The sequence below is a fragment of the Leptonychotes weddellii genome, chromosome X (assembly GCF_054177405.1).
Source record: "Leptonychotes weddellii isolate Sample4059 chromosome X, ASM5417740v2, whole genome shotgun sequence".
In the NCBI taxonomy this organism is placed as follows: Eukaryota; Metazoa; Chordata; class Mammalia; order Carnivora; family Phocidae; genus Leptonychotes; species Leptonychotes weddellii.
In genome coordinates, this window is record NC_138385.1 from 85,299,201 (window position 1) to 85,309,023 (window position 9,823).

Here is a 9,823-nt window from a genome sequence, read left to right on the forward strand (position 1 = left end):
TGGATGTCTCTTAGAGCTGGGCTCCTTCCTCTTTGACATTCCTGATACAACTAATGGAAATAGGATTGGAATTTAATAATAAAAATGCTGACACGGTCTTATCTATAGCTGCCCAAATGGTGCTATTACAATGATGCTTTGTAAGTTGAGCATGACCAGAAAACTTGCTTTTAAATCTTATTAATCAACACTTGGGTGCTTTGGGTGCCACACATTTTATAGTCTGCTTTATAAAAACATGAGATTTACCAAACAGCAAAGATCATATCTGTTGTGAGACAAAATAGATCCCAAACACTTCAGTTTGTAACAGACTAAAAGAATCTGAAATATAAATCTTAAATTAATCCTAAAAGTTCAGTTGTTCTTAAATGTCATTTTAACAATAACATGATTTGTTCACATACACTGCAAACATAATAAACATCTCTTTTAATTTTTTTCCTAGTTTGAGGAATGTTGTGATTACTTATCAGCTAGACATCCTGACTTTACTGAAGCAAATAGTCAGGAAATAAAATGAGTACTTTCATATTTATAAATGGTATTTCTTCTGCTATCTTCCCCAAATATTTTCTAATCTAACTACATAACTTGGGCTGATAAAAGGGCAATGAAATAGAGAAATAGATATTTTAAATTATTCCCTGCCTTCATGTTTAAGTGCTTTCCTATTAAGCAAAGGCTTTTATTACTGATTTGTAGGATACTGAAGAAAAATGCTATAACCTGCCTCGGTTACATAATCGTCTACGAAAAGAAAGTAACAGGTTACAAAGTGCCATTAAAATGACCAAAACTATCTTTCCTAATGTGAATATATGCAGTCTTCAAGTTAAAAGGACAGCAATTACATGGGTCCGTATGTTTGATGGTCAGTATCTTTTTTCAGAGACTTCTTTTTCTTTCTAGCATTATTTCTCTCCCCTACCGAGCTTATAAAGCCTCCAGAATATGCCCTGTTTGGTAACATATGTGTGGCATATGTCAGAAAACAAATGAGGAAGTCATTTATAAAATATTACAATAAGGAATACATGAAATATCATCACAGACTGTATTTCTGTACGTAGTTGGAGACTAACAGCCTGGAAGCAGCCGTAGTGTTACCCTGACCCCTGAAGGAAGGAATCAGGAGTTAACTTCACATCCAATTTTCTCCACAATATGAACACCAAACCTCCAAATCCACTGGCACAATACATCAATGTTTAGGCACGTCCTGCAGAAATATTAAAGTGGTCTCAAATATCGGAGCTCAAAATTTCATTCCACCATTCCACCATCCTGATTTGGGGTAAGCAGATCTTCGCAAAGTTACTTAGTAGATGTCTAGATCCTGCACCTGACTCCACAGGAAAAACAGAATCATCTCATCTCCATGCTAGAAAAGTCCCTTAGCCTTCTTGGGAAAATAAATGTAAAGGGAAATAGGAAATAGCACAACTAGATGAAAAGACAATTTAATTCCACAGGGTTAGGATTTCAGCAGAGTTGCATTTTGAGGGAATTTAGAATCTATTGAGGGAAAAACAGATCCCGAAACATTAGAAGGCCAAAAAGGAGCTGATGTGTATCCTCTTTTTTTAAAAAAAATCGCAAGTCCAAATAAAACATCAGGGTAAATGACATTTTGTTCTGCAGTATTCCCCCCCTCTGTATAGCAAGCACAGTACATTTATCTCATCTCATGGTAAAAGTCACAGGCGACTGCAACATGTCCCTTAAGCCATTCAAGAAGTAAAACTTGAAAATTGATTGCTCTTTATTTTTGAGATTTGTATTAATAATGAACTCATTGCCATTTATTTTCTAATTTAACAAGGTATTATTACCTTGGAAGGTTTTTACTTCTCTTTTCTCTGAGGGTTAAAATGGCCCAGAAAGAGGTCTGTCAAGGCAAAGATAAAGGTACACAACACTCACTTCTGACACACTGTGGAAGCAATCGTTTTTTATGAGGGAAACACCAGGCTGAAATCTGCATTAAGCTCCACCAGGCAAAATGCAAGAGGACCCTGAATAGTCATTCTGCTCACTGTCTTCATTTCAACCAATTTAACTTTCTGCTCAGTTGGGGTCATGTATGTCAATCATAGGGTACAGAACTATGACCTTGGCTGGGATCATCAGCCCCAATTACACAACGGGGCACTTGTGAAACATTGCGGACTCATTTTGACTCTCCACGGGTGTGGCTAAAATTGGTCCTGTCCAGCTCTAAAGGTTACATAGATCTGCTGTCCCTCAGAAACTCACTATGAGAAAACTCATGCTAAATTTGCCACAGAGATCAGGGTTTACAGGACCCTCGGAGCTAATCTCTGTCTGCCCTCCTCCTCCTCTGTTAGCTGTTACAAGCCTTCAAAAGTTAACAGGGTGATGGAGCCTCCCTCTATACAATCATTTCATCTCACTATCGTTGACTGAAGCTCGCTGATGTAATGAAGTTACATAATCACCGATTATGCACGACTTCCATCCATCTTCCTACATATCCACATATCTTCTCCCCTCCCCTTCAGATCAATCTACCAGGTGAGATTTATAACACATGTAAATGCTCCATTCTCTCATCATAGGTACTGAATATGGGACTTTAGCATTGCAGTACAGTGCACTGAACCACGTCATCAATATTGATTTTTTTATCCCATTTCCCAGGCAGAATATGCTTAAACATCCTTCGTGGTCTAGTCTCTAACTTTTTACTGAAAGGGTAGAATAGATGTAGCAGATAGGACACATCCTCAACTTAAGGTTAAGGGAAGTGTGTAATTGCCTGCATTTCCAAAGCTGGCTGCATTGCAATAGAAGGATGGTCTCTGCTTCCAGACCTTCAACTCCCCTGCACGTGGGTCGCAGCTTCAGCTATTTAGGGTATTAGGTAAATAATTATATTATTGGGCTATTGAACTTGAGAAAGAAAGCATTCGGTGATATTTAAAATAATATTGCACGATTCTCTATTTTGCTCATCATTTTCAGCTTTCTCTTTTCTTTTCTTTTCATTCCAAACGATAATCCAGTGGATAAAAAAGTAGCCCAGGGTACTTAATAATCTCCCATAATCACAACCTAGAGAATAATTAACAACGATTATCACCTTAAAGTTTAAGAACTTGACAAGTGGGATGTCCCTGGTCCCATTGCGGCTGTGAAATGCAGCAGAATGCTGCACTGAGTTGAAAACATATTTCTTTTAATGAATAAAGAGTAGCTCCTTTCATTTTAAATGGGGCTCTTCAGTAAGTGTTCCTTTCACTGCTGCTACCCCTTCCAGAACACAGGAGCCACAAATATTGCATCGAAACAATAGAGTGTCTACCCGGAATTAATTCAAGACACTCTTCCATATCAAAATAATTGGAGGGGGAAGTGATGCTTTGATTTATTTTCAATTACACTCAGAATACAGACCTATACACACACACACACACACACACGCACATGCACACACACCAACACGCCCAACTGCAGTTATTCCATTCAGTGCCAATAACGGCCACATCACAGCCATCAGTGCGATGCAGCAATCATCCAAGTCACCCATTCCCATTACAAACACCCAAGTTTGCTCACACCACTGATGGGTTTGCATATAGAAAATGACCTTACCCACAACAGTCTTCCAAATTATTCTCCTCTGGATATCAGTCGGCAAGGTAATTGCTGGTCATCACAATGCGTATTCAGAAAAATCCACGTTTTACTCCTGTGTTCTTTTTCTTGTTTTTGCTAGCAATTAATATCGTGAACAAGATGCCCATTCACAAATGCCAAGTTCACCATAAAAGCAGATAATTCCATACAGCTCTTCCCTACAAGACTGCCTCCAGTTAGTTCTCAAAGTGCCCGATTGTTTGGTGAAGATACAATCCAGGTGCAGAGCAAGGGGGGGGGGGGGAAGACGACTAGGAGAAAAAAGAAGAGGCAGATAGAAAAGGGGACACTGAGAGAGGAGAGAGCAGAAAAAGAGGGAAGAAATTTTTTAAAAAAGGAGGAAGGAAAAAGGCCGGTAAGTGAGGAAGTCTGCGAGCTCTATAACAAGAATCGGAATCTTGCTTGCAAATCTTCTGTATACATGTAGCCCTTCAGATCCTCTTGGTCCCCAAGTAAAATTTCCAGATCCGGGATGCAGCCATAAGAAAGAATCCTATGTATATTTCACAAGTATCCCGCAATAACAGATCCGACGGGGTTTTCCTTGTACAGTACTGCTGTGTGAAAGCACACAACCCCTGCTGTTTGGGAAGGTGTCTCCTGGGTCCTAGCTCTCTTCAGCAGCCCCCAAAAATGATTTTTCAGAAAAGAGTGGGGGGAAAAAAAGCAGGTTTGCGTTTGCCTTGAATGATGCTAATCCTGAGCGAAAACGACAAGCAAACCACGAATAGCTCGAGATCTTGATTAATAGCCACAATCCACTCAAAATATCCCAGGAAAGAAGGAGCGAAAACAAGAAAGAGAAACTGCAATGCATAAATGATTCCAGTGTTTCTACAAGATCGGTTCATTTGATTGAATGCATTCTCTGGGTTTGCTGCAAGTCATAAAGAGGATAGTGTTACTGCCACCCAATGGATATTTTAGTACTAGCCAATCCACAGAACGCCACCGCTTTGAGAGTTTTAGTTTTCCGAGGACTAAAGAGAAAGGAGGGTAGCTTGGAAATCTTTTGGAAAAGACCCCGAGAGGCCTCAAATAACGGGAATCTGTCTTTCCAGGCAAAACTGGACGGCAAATGGGGACGCTTATCCATTCCTGCGGAAGCCACCTTAGATTTAGGGTTCCATTTCTCTAGGAGGCAGAAAGGTACAGAAAGCGATGCCTAAACTGACACGCTCACAGTAACCTCCTTTTCGTCTCTTCTCTTTAAAGCACATTTGTTATAGCGCGCGATCGCCCTCTGTCCCTGCACCCCTGCCCCCACAGAACCATTCTCAATATCACTTTGAGCGGGGTGCGAGAGGGGAGGGGACTGCTCCGAACCTCAGGGGGCAAGGTGATAATTGTTTCTAAAGGGCAGTTTTGCAAAGTGCTTCAGCCTGTATTGATATGTAAACTGTAAGTCCTTCAGGCGGTAACCCTTCAGGCCGCCGCTCTTTCAGTGGGGAGGAGCGTTATTTTCCCTAAGGGAGAGGGGTTTGGGAGGTGGGTGCTGGTGGAAGGCTCTCTGGGAGCGTGGGGGTGGGGGCGGGGCTCAGAGAGGAGGAGACTGAAGAGGATCCTCCTCCCCTCCACCGCGTAACCGAGTTCGCCGCAGGATTCTGAGATGGAGTCCTAACGGGAAAAGAGGGACCAAGTAGGTTCCGGTCAATTAAACTGGGAAATTTGCGCAGTTTAAGATCCTTGCCCTTTATACTACCTTGGGGTAGTATAATACCCACCTTGGATTCTGTACTACTCAAACTTGAACGTAGGCATGATCACCTGGGTGTCTTGTTAAAATGCAGATTCTGATTCAGTTAAGTCTGGAGCGAGTTCTCAGAGTCCGCATTTCTAATAAACTGGTCCTTGAGCCATCATAATGCTGCTGGTGTATGGACCACACTTGGAGAAGCAAGACTCTAGGGCAGGGTTAATGCTTACGCGGCAACCACAGTGTCAGTTTCTGACAGTGGGGTGGGCAGGGCATTTAAAGGACTGAGAAACACTTTTGCAGTCACCACCCCTCCCTCGCCCCACTCTTCGACCTTTCCCAGACACCACCTGTAGCCCCCGTTCTAGAAAACCTTAACCCACTCCCACAAGCTTTTGTAATGTAAAGTTTAAGAGGATGAGCCCCACATAAAACAATAAATAGGTAAAGCAGCCTGGGCCCTGGAGAACTGGGTCTTCATTTAATTTGGAGAGTAAGACACAATTGAAGATCAAGGAAACGCGTGCACGGATTCGGTGAAACGCGAGCTAAACGAATGCAAGCCAAACTCGGTCAGGGCACAGGTGAGGCTGATGGGGACTGGGAGACGAAAGGGCGGTCAATTTGTATTTTTAAGGAGGGAGCATTATATTGAAATTTTCAATCCAAGGTGAGGGAAGATCCGGTTAAAGTGTGCGGGCAAGGCTGACATACACGGTTTCCCTGGTGGTAACTCACCCAGATTAACCTCCTGTGTGCCAGTCCTTCTCTTCCTCCTGCTCCTTCCCCACATGCTCTAATCCAGAGTAAACCGAGGACCTGAGGTGAAGGGGAGGTATATTCTCCTCTTCTCACAGCCGGTGAGCTGTATTTTCAACACCTATCACAGTCCTTCAGCTGACCCATTTAAGTGAAGAACTAGACCTCAAGCAGACTGGGAGGGGCACAATTAACAAATTTAATTGCTTCAAGCAAGTGTAGAAGTAAAAGTTCTGGACTGTAGGCTCAAATCCTAGATTTGAGTCTAATTTCTACTCCTAAGTAGCCATAATTTCCCGAGGGAATCACTTAAATTTCTCTTGGCCTCAGTTTCCTTGTCTGTAAAAACACAGGTTGCCAAGGTCCATTCCAGCTCCATATGGTACAAAAATCAAGTCCTTTATTTGCAAGGCTTTGGCCAGTTTGTGACTTTGCACAGAGCATGAGTCCTGATTATTACCTTGACATGGGCTGTATGCAGAGACTCTCCAGATGCTTTGAAAAGTGTATTAAAGACACAGGTGAACATTTGACCATTTAAATCTTATTGCAAGAGATGATTTAAAATGCTTTCTCTTCAGATCCAGGAAGGAAAGTATTTGTTTGAATCCAAGGTGAAGCATTGTCTATTCCTGGATCTCTCAGAGCCAACTGCGGGCCTCGCTGTTTGTTGCCATGGGATCCTCTTTGTGCGAACTATCTTGAACTGTGTGGGAACATTTTCCTCTTGCCTCCCTTCAGTTCTCTCTCTAACTCTTCTGAAGATATGTGTCAGAACAAAATGTAGCTGCATTATCGCCAATTAAGACTAACAGCAGCTGCAAGGTGCATCTAATTAAGAATTTTAATTACTTCACCAAATTTTCATTTGCAGATGTTTAGAGCATTAAACAATGTATTGTGATTTTATTTTAAAATCTGAAAAAAGCTGACCTCCCTCCAAAGTTGGGGGGGGACTAAAAAACTACACAACTCAATGCTGGGTGTAAAAGAGGCTTTGACAAGGGGAGTCGATACCTGGGCACATTGTTTGAGAATAAATGACCTTACGTTCAGGATGAAAAAATAGTGCACGTATTCATAAATATGACTTTTTTAGTAAAGAAAAAGGCCAACAAATCTGAAAACACTGCCAAAATTAATAATTTACTATTCGAGCAGAATCTTTGCATGTTACAAAGTTCTTCTCAAATGTTCTGTTCTTTTTCTTTTCCAGTATCGGGATGGTTAACAGTAAGTTTGGTGCTGCAGTGTGGGGATTGTAGGCTATAATCCAAAGCATTATGGGGTTTGTAGTAAAAACTGGCTGCAGATCAATTCCATGCTTCTAGCTTCTCTCAACTGAAGGAACTGCTGTTTTATTTTCTCATAATAAAAAAGAAGAATGTCAAGATATTTTAAATAAGAAATTCATTTTAATGAAACAAAGCTGGTATTACTGGGAGTATGAAATTAGAGTTTAGCTACAATAATATTCTGACTGAGGAGATGGAGAACGCAATAACATCTCCTTTATAAGCCACAAATAACCTGAGCGAGCTATTTCCCAACATTACTACCCTATAGCTAGGGTTTCAAAAATCACTTTCATTGTTTTAGCAGTAAAAAGTGAGAAAATACCAGGTTTTGCATGTATGAGAGAGAATTGTGAACACAGGAAATGAACTCAAATTCTTACTGAGTCTGCCTTTAACCATTGGTAGCCTACATTTAATTGTCCACATTTCACATCATCCCTCAGTGAGCAAGAGTTTTATTTAATCTACCTTTTTGGATGTTTTGTTATGCAAAAAATACTCTGAATATTCACAGTAGCTCCTCTTTTTAATGAAATTAAATCTAATGAAATTAAGGCTAGACTATCTGGAAAATAGGTCTAACGTGGGATATTTCACTCTGTTTAGACTTAATTAATTATGGAAATGTATAAATTAAGGAGTTATAATTCCGTTCATCTTTTGCATGCAGATGATTTTGTGTAGGTAAGTACATAATTTATCGAGGTTTTGATTTAACTCTGTTGGCAACTTATTCCAAAAGTTCATTAAACATTTTCTGTATGAGATAAATTCAAAGTCTAGCTCTCCAGTAATGTTCTATGGAATCAGCCCCCCTTTTGTTATAAAGGCTAAAATATGTCTCTTCAAAGTCTCTTTTCTCTGTGCAAGTCCCCATTATCATGCTAAGTTACTTAGAAAGTATGTTTTATACCTAAAGTTGCTTACTGTTCTCTTTCTCCCCTTACAGAGGACTCCATGCACAAAAAGGCAACACTAAAGCAAACTATTATTACAGATATGAATAAATGCAAAATCAAGCACCCTTCATTTTCAGACCTTTTGCCAGCAACATTCATTTGAACGCACCACCACATATTCTCAAATGATGTGCAGACAAAGACTTGAGCATTTCAGCAAAATTCTACCATAAAGTTCAGAAATAATAAAGAATGCTATGAAAAAGCAAACAGCAATGGGAAAGAAAAATGCCATGTCTGCTTTTCTTTCAGATATCTAAGTTTCAAATCATAAAAATATACAAATATATATCTTCTTGAATGCACTTTACATTATTGTTCATACTGTGAATATTTCCTTTATGGTCATAAAAATAAAAGCAATGCCCCAAATGAAACACTATGTACATAAGTGATGTAAATGCATCCCCGGTAGAAAGCCGGCTGGCTGCCGGTGGGAGGGTATATTTATACAGTGTCTTTCATTTGGAAGGTTCCCAAAATGATTTGCAAACTGTATGTAGAGGAATTGCTCACCATGGAAATTCACCCACTTTCAGAAGGGAGTGCAGAAGTCATTCCATGCTGACAACTAGTTTAAATAAAACTACAGAACAATATTTCAGGTGGGTAAAATTGTAATTGATTCAGGGAATGTGCCCTGAAATCCCACTATGTGCCAGGCACGGTTGGAGGTCCTGAGATATCACTGTGGGTCTATCTAGGCAAGCTTGCTGCTCTCCTAAAGCTTGTTTTATTGGAATCTGACGAGAACTCAGGAGTTAAAAGCCCTATTTCTTGGTGAATTTCTGATCTCTGCATATGGTTCTACTGAAACAAACCACTTGCTACTTTTTATATGTATTTCCATCAAGCTTCATGATATCCAGGACGCATGACCTGTGGCGGTGTATTTGACTTCAAATTGATCACATACCCACACAAATGGCTTCAGATATTATGGTCAAAGCAGGTAAAATGACAATAACTTTTCCAGCCTTGAATGATTTGGAAGAGGTAGGGCAGAATTAAAAGTCTTCTGGGTTTGGGAAATTAAATGAAATGGTATTACTATATATACATGGAGGACCACTTCCACTGAAATGATTCGGGGCACTTCATGGTAATTAAGGCATATGAAATAGTTTAGTGAAGGAGGAGAGTGGTATGAGCTAATGTTTCAGAGCATAAAATATGGAATCAAATACCAGTGTATCCTAAATATACTAGATTTATAATATTTTTCAGATGGAAATAGAATGGGAGAAAAGGGTAAAGCAGGCACTGTCAAAAGTTCAGCCCAGACCCTCTTTCGTATGCTCACAGCCATCACTCTCTTCTCTGTGCCTTGCATTTAAGGCCAGCAGTGGGAACCTCTTGAACCACTGTTCTTGGGCTACTGGTGCTGCTCGACTTGCCTGTAATGAGAGTTGGAAGGGCCGGGTGTTTACAACCCTCCTCCACCTTAG

General features: G+C 40.4%; 1 protein-coding gene across 1 annotated transcript in view; it reads right to left on the bottom strand.

The window, feature by feature from the left end:
• Window positions 1-4,486, bottom strand: part of LOC145717739 (interleukin-1 receptor accessory protein-like 1) — a 952,714-nt gene extending 948,228 nt beyond the window's left edge. The window contains exon 1 of the mRNA XM_081807968.1: window positions 3,619-4,486. The gene's annotated coding sequence lies outside the window, so the exon portion shown is untranslated. The remainder of the gene's footprint in view (window positions 1-3,618) is intronic.
• Window positions 4,487-9,823: the final 5,337 nt, after the last annotated feature.